This window comes from Pimephales promelas, chromosome 3 (assembly GCF_988280905.1).
Source record: "Pimephales promelas chromosome 3, fPimPro1.hap1.1, whole genome shotgun sequence".
In the NCBI taxonomy this organism is placed as follows: domain Eukaryota; kingdom Metazoa; phylum Chordata; class Actinopteri; order Cypriniformes; family Leuciscidae; genus Pimephales; species Pimephales promelas.
Genome location: NC_142771.1, coordinates 37,556,254 through 37,582,504, shown reverse-complemented (window position 1 = coordinate 37,582,504; position 26,251 = coordinate 37,556,254). Strand labels below are relative to the sequence as shown.

The 26,251-nt window shown below is 44.1% G+C and overlaps 1 pseudogene across 1 annotated transcript; it reads right to left on the bottom strand.

The window, feature by feature from the left end:
- Positions 1-632: 632 nt before the first annotated feature.
- LOC120464500 (uncharacterized) lies at positions 633-26,208 on the bottom strand (annotated as a pseudogene). Its single transcript, XR_016151198.1, has 17 exons — positions 25,533-26,208; positions 20,674-20,769; positions 20,345-20,578; positions 12,800-12,959; positions 12,521-12,568; positions 11,727-12,273; positions 10,480-10,670; positions 10,251-10,369; positions 8,906-9,038; positions 8,537-8,704; positions 7,246-7,319; positions 6,665-6,808; positions 6,379-6,446; positions 4,266-4,503; positions 3,917-4,076; positions 3,630-3,677; positions 633-3,382 (listed from the first exon to the last, which is right to left on the bottom strand). The product of XR_016151198.1 is annotated as an uncharacterized LOC120464500 (transcript).
- Positions 26,209-26,251: the final 43 nt, after the last annotated feature.

Sequence of the window (26,251 nt, the reverse complement as noted above, 5' to 3'; positions counted from 1 at the left end):
TGTTAGATCTGGGGAGGGCGGGTCTTGCAGTCAACTAGGTTTAACTCCTGAGTTTTCTACATATACACACTTCAGGTGGCTGCCGTGTATTGAGTAAATCCTGAAGCCCACCTTGCCGACTCTTGAGCATTACACATTGCAGCAGGATAGACACCACACACAACAGGGTTATCAGTTGTACTAAGACTAAAAGCATTGGGTGGGGGGACTAGGATCCTGTTGCTCACTCAGTCTTCCTTAGCATAGTTAGAGCTGTCACGATAACTACTTTTTGTTGTGCGATATATTGCACCAAAATTAATTGCGATAAACGATATTGTCATTTTCAGACCATTTTATGCCACTGATTACCTATGACAATATAATAGCATTATAATGAAAGTACACTGTTTCAAAGAACATTTATTCTCATTCTATTCAATATTTAGACATTGTGTACAAAAAATATATCCTAAATAAATAAAACAAGTAGGCCTAAATAAATACACATTCTTAACAAAAAAGTTTCAGGTATCAAAAACTAGATCAAAACAAAGAAATATGTCAATTTAAACTTTTAAAGTGTCTCACACAAAGGCACAGATGCATCAACAGGACATTTCATATTTTTAAATGCTGGTTTTTCGACCGTGCATAATGGCTGCATCTCTTTGGCTAAATAGTAGTGTAGTGCCTGAACGCGTTCATATTTGAGTGAACTGAAGAATGTACTGTATTACTGCCTGATGAACGCGTTCATTCTGGTGTATGTCTGCGAATGCACGCTCTATCAGTTTAAACTCTTACCTTCGTACAATAGGGTGCCGATTTGTATAGAGCCTTCCAGGCGAAAACCCGGCTAAAACACACGTAAACAAGCCTTAAACACCCAATCTGGCAACACCAACCGCGCCGCGGCCACCGTCAACAAACAGTGTTGGGAGTAACGCATTACAAAAGTAATACATTACAGTAACATATTACTTTTTGCTGTAACGCAGTAGTGTAAGGCATTACTAATCAATTTTCAGTAATATTTTACTCGTTACATGTTCAGTGAGGCTTGTATTACAGTTGTATTACAGTGTATTGTCTGCTTTTACTTCTTAAAGGCAACAGACTATGTGAAAGTTTTAAAGCAGTCTTTTAGTGCCAGTTCAGAGCGGTCGCGTCTGTAACATTGTTTTTTCCTCATAAATGCGAACACGAAAACTAAAATAAAATGAATATTTTAAGTTCTATGGAGACTGGAGAGCCAACCCTTCCTCATCCGATTTGCGCAGTATAATTAACAGAATTACAAAAAATATATTTTGCCTCCTATTTTTTTGTCACGCATGAATGTGTGTCTTTTCCCTAATATTAAAAATAAAACAGACTGATATTTGTCTAATGTCTGGAGTCCTTTAAGGAAGTAGCCTATATACGTTTCAATACATGTATTTTCTGAGAATTTTTATTTCAAGTTTTGACTGCAAATGTCATGTCCATAATGCTGGACCCAATTTTAAATAATTTATCCTCAACTAGTTTTGTGGTGTAGGTCTACGTATTTTATAATGTTAACTTAAAATGATACTAATAGCCTAATTTAAAGATAAGGCAGCAGTGGATATGGACGGTAAGGAGAATAACGCTGGAGTTGGAAGAGGTGTGTCGCGATTCTGTAGGTTTGTGGATCTGAGTCGTGTGGCGAATTGCGATTTCGGTTTCATATTGCATATCGTTACAGCCCGAAAGTTAAGTTCTACTTAGTTCTTTTGGTGAAAGTAACTCAAAAGTAATACATGAGTAATGTAACGCATTACAATTCTGAGACAGTAACATTGTAAGGTAATGAATTACTTTTAAATAACAGTAACAAGTAATACCTAATGTATTACAGTTTGGAAGTAACTTGCACAACACTGTCAACAAAGCAGCGAGTGAGGAGATGTATGATCATTTAAACGGATTTTATGAGGTCAGTGCGGATGGGAAAAAAAATCTCACATTTCTGCGCAAACTGGCCGTCGATAAAATAATTGTTGTCTGTGGTTGTATGGGCTGTGACAATAACAGCCTAATGAAAAAAGCTCACAACATGGAAAAAAGAACTATAAATTAACTAGTTTTTTTGAAGTATGAGCTATGAACTGAACTAATTCATTTTAAAATGTGTGAACTGAACTTTGAACTAGTTCGTGTAGAAAGTGAAATTTACCAACACTGAGAGTTACGCTATCCGTGAGTGTGCGCTATTTCGCGCTGTCACGTTTACTGCTATATTTGCACTGTCGGGACGGGAAAATGCATCTGCAACATAACTGTCTGGAAGAAGGCCCCTCTCCAACTCCAGCTGCTGTTGTTGTTCCCAGGTTGAAACACTGGGTGGGATGGTTATGTTTTAGGTGCGATTTTAAGTTTGTTGTGTTGCCTCGTCGCGTTGCGACTGTTTTAAAACACAGTCGACATACCCGCTCGTTCACGTTTATCTCTTCTCTCTCGTTCGGCTTAAAGGCAAAATGTTCCCACACCGGAGCTGAAGATTGTGGCTTTGAAATCAATTAATTCCATGTTGGACTCGTTCTTCCTAACTGTCTGGCTCGCTGTAGATGTCACGAGAACACTTTAAAATGCAGTTTTGGTTCACGCCTACTCTTAACCTGCCGGTGTCCGCTCTCTCCCTGTGTGTATGTGGTGGACGCGTGCAGACAAGATGACAGAGGAAGCGCGATCAACTAAAATGCTCATGACATTTATTTTATTGTAAAAATGAATCTAATTATTATTCTTAATAGTAAAACAAATTATCTGTTGCAATATATCGCGGCACCAAAAATGATCGCACTGGTTTCCATATATCGTGCGATAAGTCGATATATTGACTATCGCGACAGCTCTAAGCATAGTGTTAAATATTTCCCCCACAAGGCGGTGGCATATATCCCTCCGCCACATTCAGAAACATCAACATAGTTTCACTGAAGATTTATAACCAACCCAAAACCCAGGATAGAGCGGCTGAGTGAATGTGGTCTGGACTGTGTGGATGAGGCTCATTGTGTCAGAGACGCTGTAGAAGGACAGAGTTCCTGCACTGTGATCCACACACACTCCTATTCTTCTGCTGATGGGCTTTACAGGGAGAGGAGTGTGTTTCTTATTGTGTCACCCCATCCCTTCCTGCTGATGCTCTTATATGACACTGATATAAACACACCATAATTTCCAGTCCACTCAATCTCCCAGTAACAGCGTCCACACACACTCTCTCTACACAACACCTGAAGATAACACTCAAATCTGTCTGGATGATCAGGATACGGCTGCTGTCTGTCAGTGTCAGTAATAACTCTGTTCCTCTCAGACAGACGGAGGCGTTTATTCACTGTGTTCAGATCCGGAGTGAGCTGATGCGAATCTGATGGAGAGAAAACACATCAGAAACAGGAATTATGAATCTGTCTGATCTTTTAATGTCTCTGAACTCTTCATGACTCAATGTTCAATGTATCATCAGTGTCTCAGTACAGATGATCAGATATCCTGAGCAAATCCTCATTTACATGATCAATTATAAAACTCTTCTATCATGATTTATTTCTCCTTCTACAGGAAGAACATGAACACACTCAGTGAGTTTTCCTGCTTGTTTTCTAGTGACTCACATTGTAGGAAGTCGTTCCTGGTCTTGGGATTCATGTTGGTGAAAGTGACTGTGGAAATAAACAGACATGAACAGTGTGAAGAGAAATGACAAGATCAAATACATTCATTTCTGAGACATTTCTAATATAATGCTGTATGATATTAGATAAGGGACTCATTTCTGAGAGCTGATGAATAATCTCCAGGGGCTTCATTTATAAAACACACACACCGGATTGATCCGTTCATCCGGCTCTTTCATGGACTCTTTCTCACACGTGTGTATAAAGGAGGCGCAGGACTTTACCTCCGTCTGAGATCTTCTTGATCTCCTGTTTGCAGAAATCCTCCAGTTTGTCTCTCAGCTGACGGACAGATTCTCTCACGCCATCAAAAGAGGAGAGAGAACCGAAGGGAACGTCGGGTTCGTCTGTAGATTCAGGAGGAGCTGAGAGAGACTGGAAACTCTACAGAAAACACAAATCAAAACTCATCATTTTCACACTTCAGCCAATAACCTGCACTATATCAGATCTGTGCGGCTCTTGTAGACTTGACTTCTCTTCAGTGACTCGCTTCAATCCAGCACTTTCACACAATCAGCTCATTTTTAATGGTCCATTTCCCAGGATCCTGTTCTCCTAGATCTCTGTTACCTGCAGGAACTGGATGTGATCTTGTGTGTGTGAAAGCTGCTCCAGCTCAGCGTCTCTCCTCCTCAGATCATTGATCTCCTGCTCCAGTCGCTCCAGTCGTCCTTCAGCTCGACTTACTGCAGTCTTTTCCTGATCTCTGATCCGCTGTGTCGCCTCAGAGCGGCTTCTCTCAATGGAGCGGATGATCTCAGTGAAGATCTTCTCACTGTCCTCCACTGCTGTGTGTGCAGAGCGCTGTTACACACACATTACAATCACACAGTGAGTTCAGTGAGTCTAAACACTTTGAAATGGTTTCCTGCTTGTGTGTTTAAGTGACGTGTGTAAAACAGGGGTGTGTGTAAAGCAGCTTCCTCATTCCTGGTGAAGGAGAGTCACTTTACTGCTGTGTTTATGTGTCCTAGTGGAGTCAAACACTTTGTAAATACGAGTTCCAAGCACATGAATAAACCAATCAGCATATATATCAGCATATGAATACAATTGCTGAAGACTGAGGTAGCCTCCAGAGCTGAACTTCAGTTATGGTAAATGCTTTACGCGGTCGACCAATCAGAGCAGAGCATGTAGCGGAAAGGAGGGATTTAAAGAGATTGAATCATCGTTTGAGAATCATTGAAAAAATGTGGAGATGTACAACAATGTATATTCTGAGAGAAAGAAAGCGTAGGAGATCTCCAACGCAAGATTTGTATTTTAAAAACGGTTTTAAGACAGTTATTTATATATTTTGCTGTAGTGTCAGTAGGAAATATCAGTTTATATGTATTTTTCCATTCTAATAATCCAGTGAGATTTTTATATGCATAAGGAGTCTGTCAACAGCCGATATGCTCCACACGGAGATCTGATCTCATCATAATCGAGTCCATCTGGGATTACATGAAGAAACAGAAAAAAATACTAAATCCAGAAGAACTGCGGCAACGTCTCCAAGACTCTTGAAGAAATATTCCTGAAAAGCTATGTGCAAGTCTACCTGGACAACAGCTGCTTTAAACGCAAAGCGTGGTTACACCAAATATCAGTTTATAGAAGCTAATTGATAAATCAAATCTATTTATGACATTATTTTGGAAAGCATCCTCACTTTACAGCATTTTTACACAAGTGCCTAAAGTGTCTCACAGTACTGCAGCTCTGCAGGAAGGTTTCAAACATCTTGGAGACATTGCTGCAGTTCTTCTGCATTTAGTCTTTCTCCGTTTTCTCTGTTTCTTCATGTAATCACGGACAGGCTTGATTAGAGATCAGATTATACCGGCTCTTGTCACTCCTTGAGGAAAAACCAAAAAACTTGCTGGATTATTACCATTAATGACAAAATTAATGTTTGCAAATGTAAGCGGACACACTACAGCAAAATATATAAATAGCTGGCCTAAAACTATTTGTGGGGGGTGAAAATACTAAAGTGGCTAAGACTTTAGCACAGTAGTGTGTGACTTTTGCACAGTAGTGTGTGTATACAGACTTTTGTAGAGTAGTGTGACACTTTATCGAGCCCTCAAGAAACATTTTACATGCAAACAGGATTTTTTTTCCATGCTTACAATTTACAATTACACATTACAATTTCTAGTTTTATATACTAACCTAATCTATTAAGAAATAGAAGCAAATATGCACATGAATTAATAGAAATCTGGGCCTGTTTGCTCAAAATTTGGCTTTCCTTGGGGTAGTACCTCTAATATCAAGGCCTAAAGTCCAATTTAATGATTTATTTGATTATAAATGTCTCTGTGCTTGTATCATTACTTCATAGAAAAGACAAGTTGTTTTAGTAGTATTATATTCCAGATACTTGGATGATATCAATCTTAGGGCAAAAAAATCTTGTGAATTTGCTAACATTAGAACGAAATTGTCACAGATCCATCAGCGTCAGCACCAGACACCTTCACTCCGCCCACTCGTTCCAGCTCCCCAGCATACTAATCACTGTCACCTGTCCGCATCAATCAGCGTCCCAATCATCCTCCCTTTATAAACTCACTCCTCACAGTCACTCACCGTCTGGTCTCGTCGACAAATCGGCTACAGACTCCCGCTACACAGCTACTTGCAAAAGGAATACTTACCCGCTAGCTTCAAGCCTCATCTGCTCCACATCCGCTCCTGGTCCCCAGTCTTCTTCTGGTCATCCGTCCGCTGCCACAGCTCTTCCGTCTTCCAGTCCTGCTCAAGATAAGAGATCCATTATCAGACTGTTTCCCGCTCCATTACTGAACTCTCTCTAATATACCCACCTGCTATTTGACCATATCACCTGTTTCAATAAACCTGCTTCATACTCATCCATCTGTGTCCTTCTAGTCTGTGACAGAAGACCAGACCAACAATATGCAGCAATCCACCCCGAGCACCAACGCTACTCCGAACCCACCTTCTCCTACCATTCCCCGGACTAGCGCTCCAGCACTCGCCACATCCACTGTAACCACTTCTTCCCCATCTGCCTCTGCCAGTCCCATGGCCCAACCAGCGCCCTTCTCTGGCGAGGAGGAGGAGTGCAGCGGCTTTCTCTTGCAGTGCGAGCTCTACATGGAGATGAATCCATTATCCTTCCCCACGAAAGTAGCCATCTTCATCTCTCTCCTGCGAGGTCGTGCGCTCAATTGGGCTCATGCCCTCTGGAAGGATCGAGGTCCTGTCACTCGGACATTCACCGCCTTCTCCGGCCACTTCACCGAGGTGTTCTCGCAGTCCGCACATTCCATCTCGGTCCAAGATCAGCTGTACCGTCTGAGGCAAGGGAGATCGTCCGTCGCTTCACATGCACTGCAATTCCGCACCCTCGCCGCTACTCTCGGTTGGATTGAGTCTGCTCTCATCACCGCCAACCGTCATGGTCTAAATCCTGATATCCGCCTCCAGCTCGCGATTTATGACGACAACGTTGGTATTGAGAGCATCATCCAGCGATCCATTCGCATCGATCAGCGACGCACTGCATGCCAGCTCGACAGCCCTGCACCTCCAACTCCTCGTCCAGCGCCCCGCCACCACAGTCCTCCAGCACCAGAGCCGATGGAAGTCGGTACCACTCGCCTGCCAGTGTCCAAGAGAAATCGTCGCATCACCAGCGGTCTGTGTTTATACTGTGGAGCCTCTGGCCATCTGCTCGCCTCCTGCCCCGTTCATCCACCCCGACCCGCTGTGAGTACGGTCCAATTACCATTGCCCATCTCCTCCTTGAAATTCACTGCGGCCACTGTCACTTATCTGAACCGTTCCATTTCAGTTCAGGCGCTGATCGACTCCGGATCAGCGGCCAACTTCATCGCTCTGTCCACGTTAAACCGGCTACAAACCAAACAACGAACCATCCCTCATAAACTGCAAGTCCAAACCATTCTGGGACAACCACTAGGACGCGGCCGGGTTGGACATCGTAGTCCCGACCTGGGGTTAGAGATCGGCTGGCTCCATAAGGAAGAGATATCTTTTCTGGTGCTGGAGGGCTCTACGGCTGAGATCATCCTGGGACGCCCCTGGTTGGAGACCCATTCACCGCATATTCAATGGTCCACCGGCGAGATCCTACGGTGGGGTGAGGACTGTTTCCGGCGTTGTCTGTCATCTGTGACGAAAACCCCCGTTCATTCCACCACTCCGCCAGTTCCGCTCTCCACCACCTCCGTGGAGAGCCCACCAGTGGAACTTCCTCCTGAGATCCCCTCTCCCTACCGGGCGTTCCAGGATATCTTCGATAAACGTCAAGCTACCACCCTACCTCCACATCGGCCATGGGACTGCGCGATCGACCTGCTGCCTGGGGCGGTCCTACCGCGAGGTAAGATCTACCCTCTGTCCATCCCGGAGCAGAAGGCCATGGAGGAGTACATCCAGGAGGCTCTCGACCACGGATTCATTCGACCACCACTGTTTCCCCTGCCGCTTCGAGCTTTTTCTTCGTGGGAAAAAAGGATGGAGGCTTGCGCCCTTGCATTGACTACCGTATCCTTAACCAAGCTACTGTTAAATTCCGCTATCCTCTTCCTCTGGTCCCAGCTCCGAGGGGCATCCATTTACACCAAGCTAGATCTTCGTAGTGCCTACAACCTCATCCGGATCCGGGAAGGAGATGAGTGGAAAACCGCCTTTATCACCCCCGCAGGGCACTACGAATATCTCGTGATGCCCTTCGGATTGTCCAACTCACCCGCCATCTTCCAAGGTTTTATGAATGAAATATTCCGAGATCTCCTCAGTCAGTTTGTCGTCATTTATATCGACGATATCCTCATCTACTCTCCCGATCTGACCTCCCATATCCACCACGTGCAGACAGTGCTCCAACGACTTCGAGATTATCATCTCTACCTCAAACTGGAGAAATGCGAATTCCACCAAAGCACCATCCAATTCCTCGGGTAAGTCATCACACCACACGGAATCACCATGGACCAGAGGAAGGTGGAAGCGGTTCTCCACTGGCCACAACCCACCACCCGTAAGGAACTTCAACGTTTTCTGGGATTTGCAAATTTCTATCGCCGATTCATCCAGAACTTCAGTTCCATCAGTTCCCCACTCACCGACCTACTCAAGAGCGGGGCCAAGTCTCTATCCTGGAACACCCGAGCTACCCAAGCCTTCCAAGACCTGAAATCAGCCTTTAGCTCCGCTCCTACCCTGGCCCTTCCAGACCCCGCCGTACCCTTCCTCGTCAAGGTGGATGCCTCTATCTCGGGGGTAGGAGCGGTTCTCTCTCAGCGGCAGGGGAATCCACCTCAACTCCATCCATGCGCCTTCTACTCCAAGAAACTGTCCCCGGCAGAGCAGAATTATGACATCGGCAACCGGGAGTTACTGGCAATCAAACTAGCGTTGGAGGAATGGAGGCACTGGCTGGAGGGAGCCCAACACCCTTTCACAGTGATCACTGACCACCGTAACCTCGAGTACCTCCGAGATGCTAAGAGACTCAATCCCCGTCAAGCCCTCTGGGCCCTGTTCTTCACTCGCTTCAATTTCTCAGTCACCTATCGCCCCAGAGAAAAGAATGTGAAAGCAGATGCTCTCTCCCGTCTGTTCCAGCCCGAGACACCTCCTTCGGAGCCCGATTCCATTCTCCCTCCAGCCGTGGTTGTCAGCCCCATCCAATGGAGTATGGATGACCACATCGCCGAAGCCACCCAGCTCGAACCTGCTCCGCCGGGAGGTCCAGAGGGACGGGTCTATGTCCCAACCCGTTTACGCCTGTCCCTCATGGACTCAGTACACACCTCTCCGGGCTCTGGACACCCAGGCAGCCAATCCACTCTCTCGCTCATCCAACAGCGCTACTGGTGGCCGGGCATGGCCCAGGATGTCTCCCGGTTCGTCAAAGGATGCTCAGTCTGTGCCATGGCCAAGGTCCCCCGTCGACTCCCAGAAGGCAAGCTGGTTCTACTCCCTATACCCACTCGACCTTGGTCTCATCTCGGAGTGGACTTCGTCACCGACCTGCCCGTGTCTAACAACCACACCTGCATCCTGGTAGTAGTGGACCGCTTCTCCAAAGCGTGCAAACTAATCCCCCTTCCAGGTTTACCAACAGCCCTTGAAACAGCAGAGGCTGTGTTCCAACACATATTCCGAAACTTTGGAATCCCCGAGGACGTCGTCTCCGATCGAGGACCCCAATTCATCTCTCGAGTGTGGAAAGCGTTCTTCAACCTTCTGGGTGTGATCGTCAGCCTCACTTCGGGATACCATCCCCAGTCAAACGGCCAGACTGAGCGGAAGATCCAGGAGATCGGGAGATACCTACGGTCATACTGTCACGACCACCAGGACTGCTGGAGCCGTTTCCTGCCCTGGGCCGAGTATGCACAGAACTCCCTCCGACAAACCACAACCGGACTCACCCCCTTCCAGTGCATACTCGGCTACCAGCCTCCACTATTCCCCTGGTCAGGAGAACCATCTGACGTCCCAGCAGTCCACCATTGGTTCAAGACGAGCGAGAGAGTCTGGGACTCAGCTCATACTCACCTCCAGCGGGCTGTTCGGAGACACCAGAACCAGGCCAACCGTCGCCGCACCGACGCCCCTCACTATCTTCCTGGACAACTGGTCTGGCTCTCCACCCGGGACATCCGTCTCCGACAGCCCTGTCGGAAGCTGAGTCCCAGATATATTTCGGTCCTTTCGCGATACAGAGGCAGATCAATCCCGTCACCTACCGGCTGGCACTCCCCGCTCACTACCGTATCGCACTTACCTTCCATGTCTCCTTGCTCAAGCCGTACACTAACCCTCTCACTCCTTCTTCCCCAGGGTCTGGTGCTGCGGAGGTTCCCCCTCCTCCTGCGGATCCAGAGGATGACAACATCTACCGAGTCCATGAAATCCTCGACTCCCGACGACGGGGCGGCCGCTTGGAATACCTCGTGGACTGGGAGGGATTCGGTGCTGAGGAGAGATGCTGGGTCAACGGGGAGGACATGCTGGGTCAACCGGGAGGACATTCTGGATCCCTTTTTACTCCAGGACTTCCATACCACTCATCCAGATCGTCCAGCACCCCGGAGCCCTTCACTCCGCCCACTCGTTCCAGCTCCCCAGCATACTAATCACTGTCACCTGTCCGCATCAATCACCGTCCCAATCATCCTCCCTTTATAAACTCACTCCTCACAGTCACTCACCGTCTGGTCTCGTCGACACATCGGCTACAGACTCCCGCTACACAGCTACTTGCAAAAGGAATACTTACCCGCTAGCTTCAAGCCTCATCTGCTCCTCATCCGCTCCTGGTCCCCGGTCTTCTCCTGGTCATCCGTCCGCTGCCACAGCTCTTCCGTCTTCCAGTCCTGCTCAAGATAAGAGATCCATTATCAGACTGTTTCCCGCTCCATTACTGAACTTTCTCTAATATACCCACCTGCTATTTGACCATATCACCTGTTTCAATAAACCTGCTTCATACTCATCCATCTGTGTCCTTCTAGTCTGTGACAGAAATAGCCTAAAAATAGGACTAATAGTAATAGTTGTGTTTGCAATAATTATCATTTAATTTCATTGTAAATATTGTGCTAATATTTTATATCTCATTATAATCTCTGCAGAAATGCACAGAGTTTGCCATCATTCTGATTTCAATTAGCTTTTATCAGTTTTGAAAGCATGTGTTAGCATTGGAGAAATCTGCTGTGAATATATTGTGTTTTGCAGATGGTGGTGAAGTATGAATGACAAAAGTGTTCATGGATTTTTTTTTATGAAATGTGGTCATTGAATGCATTCTGTGTGAAAGAAGTGAAAAATGATTGAGTTTGGCAGAGACTTCTGGGTCTTCAGTATCGACCGATGCTTGTTAGCAATTGAAAAAACTGTAATACACACATTTATTATGACGTGTTATTTCAGTAGCAGAAGTTCAGCTTTATTCATGAAAATTAAAAAAAGAGTCTGTAATATCTCACTGTTACTTATTTGTCATATAGCTCAAAGTATTATGGGTAAAATTTCTCTATATCTGTTCTGAAACATCAACACAGTTTCACTGATGATCCAGAATAAACCAGAAACCCAGGATAGAGCGGCTGAGTGAATGTGGTCTGGACTGTGTGGATGAGGCTCATTGTGTCAGAGACGCTGTAGAAGGACAGAGTTCCTGCACTGTGATCCACACACACTCCTATTCTTCCGCTGAAGGACTTTACAGGGAGAGGAGTGTGTATCTTATTGTGTCTGAATGTGTATCTGGAGGAAGAGCAGAACAAACTCCAGGACTGATCATTATTTCCAAACACACACTCATAACCCTCTCCCTTCCTGCTGATGCTCTTATATGACACTGATATAAACACACCATTCCCAGTCCACTGAATCTCCCAGTAACAGCGTCCACACACACTCTCTCTACACAACACCTGGGGATACACATCAAATCTGTCTGGATGATCAGGATACGGCTGCTCTGTGTCATTGCGAGTAATAACTCTGTTCCTCTCAGACAGACTGATGTGTTTATTCACTGTGTTCAGATCCAGAGTGAGCTGATGGGAATCTGATGGAGAGAAAACACATCAGAAACAGGAATTATGAATCTGTCTGATCTTTTAATGTCTCTGAACTCTTCATGACTCAATGTTCAATGTATCATCAGTGTCTCAGTACAGATGATCAGATATCCTGAGCAAATCCTCATTTACATGATCAATTATAAAACTCTTCTATCATGATTTATTTCTCCTTTTACAGGAAGAACATGAACACACTCAGTGAGTTTTTCTGCTTGTTTTCTAGTGACTCACATTGTAGGAAGTCGTTCCTGGTCTTGGGATTCATGTTGGTGAAAGTAACTGTGGAAATAAACAGACATGAACAGTGTGAAGAGAAATGACAAGATCAAATACATTCATTTCTAATATAATGCTGTATGATATTAGATGATGGACTCATTTCTGAGAGCTGATGAATAATCTCCAGGGGCTTCATTTATAAAACACACACATCGGATTGATCCGTTCATCCGATTGTTCAGATTTGGGCTCTTTCTCACACGTGTGTATAAACAAGGCGCAGGACTTTACCTCCGTCTGAGATCTTCTTGATCTCCTCTTTGCAGAAATCCTCCAGTTTGTCTCTCAGCTGACGGACAGATTCTCTCACGCCATCAAAAGAGGAGAGAGAACCGAAGGGAACGTCGGGTTTGTCTGTAGATTCAGGAGGAGCTGAGAGAGACTGGAAACTCTACAGAAAACAGAAATCAAAACTCATCATCTCCACTGTAGAGAATCGAGGCGAATCAAACACAACTTAATCAAATTAATCTCTCATGGGATTAATTCACATGGATTCAACACTCCAAAGTTCTGGAGCCCACATTCCAGAGTCACGGAACAGCTCCATGCCGTCTGCAGATAAGGACTTTTATTGCCCCACAGGCCCAAGAGATGGGCACTAAACAGGACGAACGTGTCAATATGTTAATGTTTTACTAAGACAAATCGGCTCCAAAATGGTGGAACGAGAGGCTCACAACAAAGACCCCTTTGATCCCCTGACAGAGATGTGACACAGAACACCTTTCCTCTACCCCTACTCCTTGAACCTACCACGACCTCACTGTTGAGATCTCTCTGAGATCTCACGCATAAAATCATATAAACTCACCATACCACAGAACAATTCTTGGACTTATAACCAATCATAATTCTTGTTGTTCCTACACTTCATGTGTTATTATGCTTAGATCACATATTAATCATGTAATTGATGTTACTTAATAACTCTTGTAATTGTCATACAACCATTAGAAGTGTGAATGCCTCGTTTAATCTTAAACGAATCGTATTCTCGTAATTTAAAAGATGGCTTGATTGAATTCTGCATAAAATGTTTTGTTTTATGATTATAATAATCATAAGGTTTAAACTATGGTCTTTTGTCTCTCTCTGCTAAGTGCTGGAGACCAGCTCACAGACCATGCATAAATTATGATAAGCAAGAAGTAGATCCGCCTCCAATTGGCCAGAAGTTTCTAGGAGATTGGACTAGAGTTTAAGTTAAAGATCCGAACAAAGGAACAAGACTTTTTGTTTTGTGTTCAGTTCAGTTCGTTCAGTTCTGTAACTGTTAAGTTCGTGCCTCTCTCTAAAACCCGCAAGAGTGTTCTGTTCGTGCTTATCTCTGAAACAAAGAACGTGTTCACATGCTTCTACATCGACTAGACCAAATCCGACCAGCAGACGAATAACCCATCAAGATCAGGGTTACAATTCAGCTCAGTCAAGCCATCCGACTTGTCTTACTTTCATTTCTTTCCTTTATTTCCTTTTTCGTAAAAGTCTCGTTTCAAAGTTAAGTTTGCTGCAAAGCTTCGTTTTAAATGGCTCTCCGCAACGCACTTCGAAATCGTAAAGACTTTTCATTCGGCTGCTAGTCACACGTGACCGGCAAACCCAGGAACTTCCATCCCTGCACTTCAAAGACAACCAACCACGCAACGGACCCGGCCGGGAAACCGATGCAACGCAACAAAGGAATCCCCTAAGCCACGCAAAGACACAAGCAAGTACTCCAGACTCTTAGCTGAACTGGTGCTTTAATGTAAATTGAATAACCTCTCTAAGAAACGAAGGTTCAAATTAATGCTTGGTGGTCCTTTCAGGTCATGTCTTACGTGCATATAGAAAGTTGAAACTTTCTCACTCTTTCCAACTCACTCTTCCCTCTTCGCGACTGTATGAATGTGTGTGTGCGTGATTATGTTTAGACCTTAGTTTTGTGGTTAGAATAGCTAATAAAGTCTTGTCCCCATATATTTGAAAAGATAATTGCCTTGTGTCGTGTTTGCACATTTAATGTCTTGTACTGTTCGATCTAAAGTTACCTTGCTAAGACATAGTGTTTCACTATAGATTTGGAATTTATATCCTTGCAAATTACGGCCCGTTCAAATGAACTCCAAACGAGTCATTTGCTCGGTTTAGTGATTCGGTTCCATAGATTCATTGCAAATCAATTAATCATTTCCCTTTGAGCTAAATTGGCCTTCGGCCCCCTTTAATACATTTTATGTATATTATTATATGTTGCATCTGCTACATATTTTTGGTGGAGAATGCGGGCAGTTCAACCTAAATTGTGAACATATATCAAGAAATGATCTTTTCATTTTTTGTTGCGGATGCAAGATCCGAACCTCCGCGAGTCTGTGTGTGACGTATGCGCCGCGCGCACGTTGAAAGCTGCTGCTGCTGCTGCTGCTGCTGCTGTTGTTGTCTGTGAGTGAGCTCCCAGAGAAAGCTGAGAAGTCTAGTCTGTCGCCTATTTTGTTTTCTTTATACCTGCATAAGATATAAGACCTCACACTACAATAAGGTAGGAATTAAGCGTGTTCCTTATTTCCAGAAATTCCTCGTTATAGCTGAGATACCTGCGTGTTCCAGAGTCTTTCAAAGAGCTATAACGTTGTGTGTGTGTGTTTATATCAGTCAGAGAAGCTGAACGAGATCAAACTGCAGTAATTAAACTAACCCTGTAAGTTAAAATATTTTCCTGACAGAGCGTCAAGCGTGTTCCTTGTCGAATCTAGTCATAAAAGCCTTAAAGTTATTTATCTGATCGCAGTGCGTGTTCCATTGCTTTTCTCCGTGATAAATGCTTAATGCTTTCTGTTTATTTTATTTGATCGCAGTGCGTGTTCCATTGTGATCTCCGTGATACACACTTAATGCTTATCTGTTTATTTGTTTGATCGCAGTGCGTGTTCCATTGTGATCTCTGTGATACACACTTAATGCTTATCTGTTTATTTGTTTGATCGCAGTGCGTGTTCCATTGTGATAAACACTTAATGCTTATCTGTTTATTTTATTTGATCACCAGTGCGTGTCCCACTATCCATGATCCCCGTGATAAACAGTTAATGCTTTTCTGTGTATGTCTGTTCAATTATTTATCGTGTAAACACTGCGCGTGTCCGAGTGTAATTGAATAGGACTTATTTTAAGTTTTGTCCAAGTAAAGCTTGTTTTGAAATTGCAACAAGTTAGACCCTGTTGCTTTGTGTGAAACTAAACCTGCACAAAGACAGAGACGAGATCATCATTGTTCTCATACAGCGCACCGCCGCGTGCTTAAAGTTATCACTCTCAACAAACTGAGTGAAGCCCCACGTCGTAAACCCAGCTACGAGTGGTGTATTTTATTTGAACAGTGTGAAATGCGCCGACATTTCCCGTAATATGATCGATTGTTGCTGTACATGTTCTGTGAACATTGAAATGCGCTCACATTGCATGGAACTCTAACAAACTGCTTACCAACTGCAATTCACGGTTCGCGCACTAGCGTTCGCTTGATCGTTTTAGTTGCTATCGTGACACGGAAGTCTTAATCAACACTTCCGGGTGAACTCTGACCCAACTCGCTCGGGGTAAACAAACCAAACAAACGCTAAGCTAAGCTAGGCTAAGCTAAAGCTGAGCGGTTGTTTGCATTGAGGCCTGTGCTAAAGCCTTTAGCATCAGTTACTATTACCAATACTAACCCCAGCGCTTAGCTATTGTGTCTGTTTGAACAACGTTAAAGTGATTTAACCAGTTAGACACCTATCGATCTTTTCTAGTTTTTCTTCTTTTAACCTTCTCACACTTTTCTTAAAGTTATCAATTTTTCCTGAAAGGAAAATATTGATTTACTTTTATTAATTATTTTACCTGCATTTTACTTGAAAAAGAAAATGCTGGTTTATGATTATTAATCGTCAAATTTCTAATTTGATTTTAAAGAACAAGGAAATATTAAACCAAATTTAAATTCTACTTTTTCTAGATAGATCATTTCTAATGATTTCTAGATTTATTTTTGTAATAATTCTAATTGCATAATTTTCATAATTTTTACATTTCTCTTTGAGATCTAATCACTTTAGGTGAATTAGTTTTGAAACTTAAGAACTCCGAAAGTTAAAATTTGAAAGTTATTATTACTATTACAAAAATAGTGTTAGACTCAGATTTGCTTATTATTGTCATTGCGTTTTATCCTTTCGTCTTGTTGATTATAAACTTAACCACTATATTGGAATAACTAATTTGCGTGACGCTTCAATAGGAGACATTACCATCTCCATACGAGTTTCAAATAAACCAGAGACAATCGTCTTTTACAAAGTTTATTTGTGTGTTTAGTTGTTCATCAACTATCAATTCTATACTCGTAGTAGATCTAAAGGTAGCGGGATCCAACCTCCTTGCTTCATTCCCTCCTCATCACGTCTTTCCTATTCTGTCCTGCTTTATTCCATCTAATTTTGCACATTTGTCGGGAACAAACCTGGAAGAACCATCAACCAACTCTAAAAAGAGACAAAGATAATCTTTCCCAACAAACAGATTATTAGGTATTTGATTTTTAATCAAACCCTCTTACGTTCTTCTTTCTCTCCCTGCATTTGTAAACGCAATTTAAACTTTGACATCTTATCCAAGATTAATTAACAGAGACAAGTGTTGAGCAAACTCCATCTTCAAAGCATCCCTGCTGTAAGCCCTGCTGTAAGCGGTCCAACCGAAGGTGTGTGTGTCAATCCTGTCAAACTCAGAAAAGAGGTATCAGCATTATTATTGTATTATTTTTCATTGCAAACATAAACAGTAATATTGTTTACCTTTCTGGAAACAGATTGTCATTGATAGAAACATTTATGAGAAATTTTTACTTTCCCTAGTTAATAATTTCCTTTTTGTTTCGTTTCTCTCTCATTTGAAATTGGTTGTTAACTTTTCTCTCTTCTTCTCTTACTCAGTTGAGTGACGAAGTCCTCACATCACGAGTTGAAACCAGCTTTCCAGTGATAGGATATTAATATTTAAATATTATAAAATATATAAAAATATAAAATATATATAAAAATATAAATATATTAAAATAAAAATATATATATTTAAAATATAAAAATATTTTCTCCCATTGAAAAAAAAAGCTATTTCCATCTGAGATTTGTTTTAACCTCTCTCTTTTTCTTTCCTTTACCCAGTTGAGTGACGAGATCTTCACATCACTCACCTCACTGTGTACACTTAGACCAACACTAAGTCATCACGACACTTCACTATTGGTGCACACTTACTGAAACTACACTTAGCCGTGCAACCACATATAGGCTTATACCACACAGATCTGTGTCAGTCTCTTCACCAAGCGTGCCAACATGTCGTGGACTACAAACCCCACTGCCCAACGGGAAGATGTGGACGCCTGGCTCAGAGGCATTACAGACTGCCTCACACCCAAGACAATTGAACTGTTATTATTTTTAATAATAATAATAATTCTGAGAAGATTCCTGACCAAAGCCAAAACCAAAGCCATGTGGAACTAACCAAAATAACCTGTTCCCTAAGCAATGCCTTCACAGCCCAGCTAAACCTAAGCCACCAGCACGTCACCCACCTTCAGGAGGAGCTGACGCGTGCCCAAAGCCGCATAGACAAGCTGGAAGTGAAAGTCCAGGACGACCTCAAGACCACCGGGTTCCTGAGAGAGCTGATGCACAACCAACACTGCAAAGACCAGCTCAAAGTGTCCGAAGCGGAGCAAGAAACAAAGACCTAAGTTGACAAGCTCCAAGAAGCCCTTGCAGTCACTGAACGTGACAAACAAGAGTTAAAGACTGTCCAGAAGCACCTGGAAAACCAACTCCAGTCTGCTGAACATCAGCTAGAGAAAGCCAAAGCTGATATTGAAAGTAAGAACTCTAAACTCACTGCTCTGGAAGACCACCTGCAAAGGTGCAGCGTTGAAATTGACCATCTCACCCAACAGCGAGACGACGCCAACGACGAGCTCTACGCGGTCAGAAATGAACTCCAACATGTATTTACACAGAAACCAGAGCCAAGAAGGGAGAGACCTCCCTCAGCATCATCACTGCTGAGCAGAACAGAGTCCTCCATCCAAGAACTGTCATCCTACGGAAGAAGTGAATGGCCACACCCCAAAACGTCACCGGCCTTCACCACAGAACTCTTCCCTGTCGACAAACAAAGAGAGATCATCCAGCCAGACTCCAAAGCTGCACCCGGAATGACCTTCAAAGATCTCAACCAGCTGGCTAAGAACATCACCCAGTTTGACCCGAACTCCATGGAGGGCCACAGCATCCAGGCCTACCTCCAAGATATCAACTTCCTCCTAGAGGTGAGATCCCATATGACTGACAGAGACATTCTATACCTCCTCAGATCCTCATCCATTTAAGAGGTACGAAGCATCCTAGACCGACAACCTGCTCATGTCAAGTCAAACTACCAGCTGCTACGTGAGATCCTGATTAAAGAATTTACAAGTCCAGAGTCAGAACACGGTGTGTTAGTCGCCTTGGAAACCAAACAAGGTCGTCAAGAGACTCCCCAAGCCTATTATCACCGTTTCCGACAAGCCTACTTCGGTGCACATAGCAAACCTGAATCTGAAGAGGATCTGAACTTCAAAACCCTCTTCCTGAGAAACCTGCACCCAGGACTGAGTCGTCATCTCGGCATCATGGCCTGCCCAGTCACCATGGCGCTTCAACAGCTACGTGACCTGACACACAAGGCCTACATCAAACAAAAGATGACTTCAAAGAAAGGTTTGAAAACATCCACAGTGTCAAACTCCATCAGTCAAGACGCAAGCCTTGCACTGGAAGACACCCAGTGGCATGACAACGCCACAGTCCTTCATCAGGAGCACAGAGAATGCTACTCCCATGCTAACGACAGCTACCACTCCAACCACGTGGAAAAGTCATGGGACCCACCAGAGGGAAACAACTGGAATCAACGAGTGCATCCAAAAGCATTCTATGTGGGTAAGCGACAACAAAACCCACCTCCACACCACACTGAGTGTGTCCAAGAAGACGGCAGTCTCCCCTCAGAAGACATGGAGCGACTACTGAGTCGACTGCAAGTGTTCTTCAAAGACAAGCTGAACACAGAAGACCAGTGATCACCTTGCACACCTTCCTGAGACATCCACCTGTTCTACAAGAACACAGAACAAAGTGGCCTCTCACAGTCAACCACTGACAAACACCCAGAGGTACCAGAAACACCACCCTGGTTACCCATCACACCACAAGCTCCAAACTCAAGAACCATCTGTGTGCTACAGCCACAACAGTTAGCACAGAAGTCAGAAAGTCTGTCACCACCAGAAGGAATCACAAGAGGAAGGCAACAAGGGAGACCACGTTTTGCACTACAGCTTCACGCATCCAGGCCAAACCACCTCCCAATGTCTGCCAGAGAACTTCCTGCCTTACTGGACTGACCCCCAGTAGATCACAGAAGATCCCTTTCCAAGGCAAAGATGTGACAAGCTCATCAAAGCTAAGCCATCAAGCAAAGGGGGGAGCAAAACAGACTGAGACAGATCTGACATACATACAGCATACGTACAGTACATGCACTACACTACATGCACACTACACTGTACCACTAACATACACAAGTTAAACACCTCTACCATGAAGAACATTCCACAAACATGTTCTACCGGCAGGTAGACACTGCGGGAAGCTGTCATAGCAGGATCTTGCTCAAGTCCACTATGATCCTGTTCTCCTAGATCTCTGTTACCTGCAGGAACTGGATGTGATCTTGTGTGTGTGAAAGCTGCTCCAGCTCAGCGTCTCTCCTCCTCAGATCATTGATCTCCTGCTTCAGTCGCTCCAGTCGTCCTTCAGCTCGACTCACTGCAGTCTTTTCCTGATCTCTGATCCGCTGTGTCGCCTCAGAGCGGCTTCTCTCAATGGAGCGGATGATCTCAGTGAAGATCTTCTCACTGTCCTCCACTGCTGTCTGTGCAGAGCGCTGTTACACACACATCACAATCACACAGTGAGTTCAGCAGGACTGACCGAGTCCAAACTGAGACGTCTCACACTTCTCTTCTTCTCCAGACTCACCTTATGAGACTTCACAGCCTCTCTCAGCTGATGAAGATCTTTCTGTCTCTGCTGGATTCTCTGACGGATCTTCATCTGCGTCTCCTTCAGCTGTTTCTGGAGGACAAACCAATGACAGCGAATGACAACTGAAATGTCAACATTATTTCATCAGTGTCCAGTTTTATATGAATCCTTCACCCTTAAGTTTAAATTCTGTCATCATTTACTCTTCCTCAAGTCGCTCCAAACCTGTATGACTTTCTCTCTATTGTGAGACACAACAGAAGATATTTAGAAGAACGTCTCAGTTGTTTAAAATATGGTGACACGCCAATAACATCAAACCTCATTGGTTCTTGCACGTCACAGTCACATGACTAAACATCATGATGTCATGACACAAACACCAGTGAAGTTTGATGTTTCTGATGTCATCATATTTGATTTGGGCTCCACATACATGAGTTTATCAATGATTCGATTTAATTTGTGAATCAAACTCTGGCCCTTTTAAAAAGTGTACTTATTTTGGAAATAATATACTACTATAATGGTGAAATAAGTGTGAACTGAATGTAATGTTTTCAGAAATGTAAATAGCTATTAAATTAAATATTGTAGTTTAAATGTAAAAATAAAGCTATTGGCTGAACTAAAGAGTGACATTTTGACCCACTTAAATAGTATTTAAGTAGGGGAGCGCGGGGCACAACCTAACGCGGGGCTAAATGTAACACGGACCTTTTACGTACGTTTTACGTTTCTCAGGGACACGCGGTCACGGTGGGTTGAGGAAAATTGATGAAGGATTCAAGTGCAGAGTGAATAGATGATGTTTAATAAAGAAAACATGAAATAAATAAACCAAAAGAATCCAATGAATAAAGAACTAAAGACAAGGCAAAACAGGACCGGTACAGACTTCCTCCAACTAACACGGAAACTATAAACAACGTACGAGCACAGGACAGCAAACACAGGTTGATTAAATAGGAAGGCAAATAAGGAGGGTAACGATGATAACAGGTGGGACAAATAAACCAATAATCTGATAACAAGGGGGAGGGAACAGACAATAACAAGAGCACATGGCCCAACATAACAAACACTCATGTGCATAACAAAGACAGGACAGACATGTGACACTACCTCCTCCCTATGGAGCGGCTACCAGACGCTCCATAAAACCGGGGTGGGACCGGAAGGAAACACCAGGGCGGGACGGGAGGGACAGACCAGGGCGGGACGGGAGGGACAAAGCGTTTAGTCCTGGGAGACCCGGGCGAAACACAAAGTCCATCGGGCAGCCAGGGCGAAATACAAAGTTCATCAGGCGGCTGGGGCAGTGAAGACCCCTCAGGCAGCCGGGGCGGTGAAGAACCCTTGGGCGGCCAGGGCGGAGCAGAACCCTCAGGCGGCCAGGGCGGTGAAGACCTTTCGGGTGGCCAGGGCAGAGCAGACCTTTCGGGGTGGCCAGGGCGGAGAAGACCCCTTGGGTGGCCAGGGAGGAGAAGACCCCTCGGGTGGCCAGGGCTGAGAAGACCCCTCGGGTGGCCAGGGCGGAGAAGACCCCTCGGGTGGCCAGGGCGGAGAAGACTCCTCGGGTGGCCAGGGCGGAGCAGACCTTTCGGGTGGCCAGGGTGGTGAAGACCCCTCGGGTGGCCAGGGCGGTGCAGACCCCTCGGGCGGCCAGGGCACAGACACCGGCTCAGGAACAGGCACTGGCTCTGTCTCCGGCTCAGGAAAAGGCATTGGTTCTGCTTCCGGCTCAGGAACAGGCGCCGGCTCAGGAACTGACACTAAAACAGACACAGTCACAAGAACAGACACAAACACAGACAAAAACGCTGGGTCCTGAACCAACATGAGCTCTAGCTCAGGGACAGGCACCGGCTCAGGGACAGTCTCTCGCACCGGCTCAGGGACAGGCACCGGCTCAGGGACAGGCACCGGCTCAGGGAAAGGCACCGGCTCAGGGAAAGGCACCGGCTCAGGGAAAGGCACCGGCTCAGGGAAAGGCACCGGCTCAGGGACAGTCTCTCGCACCGGCTCAGGGACAGGCACCGGCTCAGGGACAGGCACCGGCTCAGGGACAGTCTCTCGCACTGGCTCAGGGACAGGCACCGGCTCAGGGACAGGCACCGGCTCAGGGACAGGCTCCGGCTCAGGGAAAGGCACCGGCTCAGGGAAAGGCACCGGCTCAGGGACAGTCTCTCGCACCGGCTCAGGGACAGGCACCGGCTCAGGGACAGGCACCGGCTCAGGGACAGGCACCGGCTCAGGGAAAGGCTCTCGCACTGGCTTAGGGACAGGCACCGGCTCAGGGACAGGCACCGGCTCAGGGACAGGCACCGGCTCAGGGACAGGTCTCTCCAACGTCTTAATCAGACGATCCAGATAGTCCCAGCTCAGGGATACAGACGGGACGTGAACAGTCTCTCGCTGGGCAGACGGGACGTGAACAGTCTCTCGCTGGGCAGACGAGACGTGAACAGTCTCTCGCTGGGCAGACGAGACGTGGACAGTCTCTCGCTGGGCAGACGAGACGTGGACAGTCTCTCGCTGGGCAGACAGGACGTGAGCAATCTCTCACTGGGCGAACATACCGTGCACAGTTTCTGACTGAGCAGGCGCAGGTCTCCTTTTCCTCCTTCGTCTTTTCTGACGGATGTGTGTAGACTCTGGGCTGTCTAAAACCATTCCTGAAGTCCCCACGCTTGACGGATCCAGAGATGTTGACTTCCTTACTGATGAGACCCGTGAGGAAGACTCTGCTGCCCTCCTATCCTCATTCCTTTGAAAACACATGGAGAGGTATTTGAACAAAGAAATCTCATTCTCTCTCTCCTCAGGAGAGAGTTCGCTCCGCTGAATCCACATTGGCTCGTACGTTCTGTCACGGTGGATTGAGGAAAATTGATGAAGGATTCAAGTGCAGAGTGAATAGATGATGTTTAATAAAGAAAACATGAAATAAATAAACCAACAAAAGAATCCAATGAATAAAGAACTAAAGACAAGGCAAAACAGGACCGGTACAGACTTCCTCCAACTAACACGGAAACTATAAACAACGTACGAGCACAGGACAGCAAACACAGGTTGATTAAATAGGAAGGCAAATAAGGAGGGTAACGATAATAACAGGTGGGACAAATAAACCAATACTCAGATAACAAGGGGGAGGGAACAGACAATAACAAAAGCACATGGCCCAACATAACAAACACTCATGTGCATAACAAAGACAGGACAGACATGTGACACACGCAGGTTGTGTTTACGCTATTTTTCTCTTGCTGCCAGAAGACGGTCTCCTGCGAATTTGCGGAAAGTTTTGCTAATATTTCGTGAAGATACTGGACAAAGAGTGTTTTGACACCATGAAAGTAAATTTTTTCATCATAAATTTTTTCGGTTTCTGAGTTGGGTGTATACGTTTCTAAATCTAACTTTATATTGCCTAAATCACTGTCTTGTTTGCTCGAACATAGCACCGTTTTGGAACATGTCAGCAATTCCTAGCGACTGTTAACTAGGGTTAAAATATGTAATACACATCGGGGTTAGTTGTAGCACAGTGTTACAAACAAGCCGCCAAGTGTACAATGATAATCAAATGAAAACGGAGCCACACAACTTTTCAGGTTTGAGTATTATTTATAAATTTAACTTTGTTGGACTTTCACAAACAATGTTGGAATTTAAAATGTTTAAAATTTAGTTTACTATGCTTTGATCACTTGTTTATTTATTAAAAATATGGCCTGTTTTTAATGCAATAAACCCTTAAAATTTTTATTTTAAGCTCATTTGTATTAGTATTACTGTTGTTATTATTATTATTAATAATAATAATTTTACAATGCAGCTGCCACACACAAATCTAATTTAATTGCAATTACAATATTTTATACTTTTATTTGTTATTATTTATTGCAAAACTGTGCAGCTCTTTTATATGTCTCTATATCTATGATATTGATCCATAATAGAAGGATGATTGGATGAGGGATGTATGTATGGATATCTGTCTATACAGATGCACAAACAATATCAAACTATACAAATAAAATAATAGTGAATTATGTGTGTTACACACAAGTGTTACAACTAACCCCTCTGTCTGTTATAACCCCGTATATGGGGTAAGTTGTAACATTTGCACTTCTGTCACTTTCAGTCCAACTGTATGGAAATGGTAGGTCCTAGAAAAAAACTTTAAGTGTTCATTTGTAGCAGAGATGTGTATGTTGCCTCGTTGTGTAAAAAAAATGTTAATCTAACCTAATTATTTTTTAATTAATTTAGCCAAAACCAAAATGCGTTAGGTTGTGCCCCGCTTTCCCCTATACAATCTAATTTCATAATTATATTGAGTTAAATTGAAATATTAAATATTGAAATGTATTTTAAAATAAAACTTACGTAAAACTTTAATTTTACGTATATTATAAAAAGTGTACTTTAGAAAGTGTACTTATGAAACAGTTATGCAAATTGACTCTCTTTAAGTGCACTTAAGTGGTCTTTCATTTAATTTAATATTATATTATCTGCAAGTACAGTTTTTTTATATACACTTTTAATTTGAAGTACAGCACAAGTGCATGTCAATACAATTAATTGCACTTCTTTCTTTAACCACTAGTTGTTTAGATTACTTTTATGATTTTTCCACGTTTTGGAGCTTGACACTTTTTTACTCTTTGACTTTCAAAGCATAAACTAAAATAAATGAGACATTCTTCAAAATATCACCTTTTATATTCCACAGAAGAAACCCAGTCTCAAGTCGGTTTGGACCAACATGAATAAATGAGTGAGTAAATAAAGACACTTTCATTTCTGCGTGATCAATCTCTCTCAGTTCATACCTGTTTCTCTGTCCTCTGTGCTGAAGTTGATACAGTGTTGTGGTTTTTATGTTCATACTCTTTACACCGCACACAGATGCACTGTTGATCAGTGATACAGAACATTTCTAGCTCTTTATCATGTTTACGGCAGATCATGTCCTGCAGTCGTCCAGTGGCATCAATCACTTTGTGTGGTTTACGAGAGAAAAGTTCCTCATGACGGTCAAAATGAGTTTGACAGTAAGACTCCTGACACACCAGACAGGACTTGACGGCTTTGTGTTTTCTTCCAGTACAGACGTCACACTCCACGTCTCCAGCTCCAGCGTAACAGTCAGCAGGAAGTTTAGTCTTCTTCAGTTTCTCCACCAGTTCAGCCAGAATGGTGTTTTTAGCTAAAGCAGGTCTTGGACTGAAGGTCTGTCTGCACTGAGGGCAGCTGTAGACGCTCTTCTCATCCTCCTGATCCCAGCAGTCTGTAATACAGATCTTACAGTAACTGTGTCCACACTGGATAGTCACTGGATCCTTCAGGAGATCCAGACACACTGAACACATGAACTCCTTCTGATCCACTGAAATTCTTCCTTCTGCCATTTTACTGAATACAGAGACACAAACACACAACAGCTCAACAACACTCGAGTTTCTGTTTCTCTGAACTGAGGAGTTGAAATGGTTTTCTGCTTGTGTGTTTGAGTGACGTGTGTAAAACAGGGGTGTGTGTAAAGCAGCTT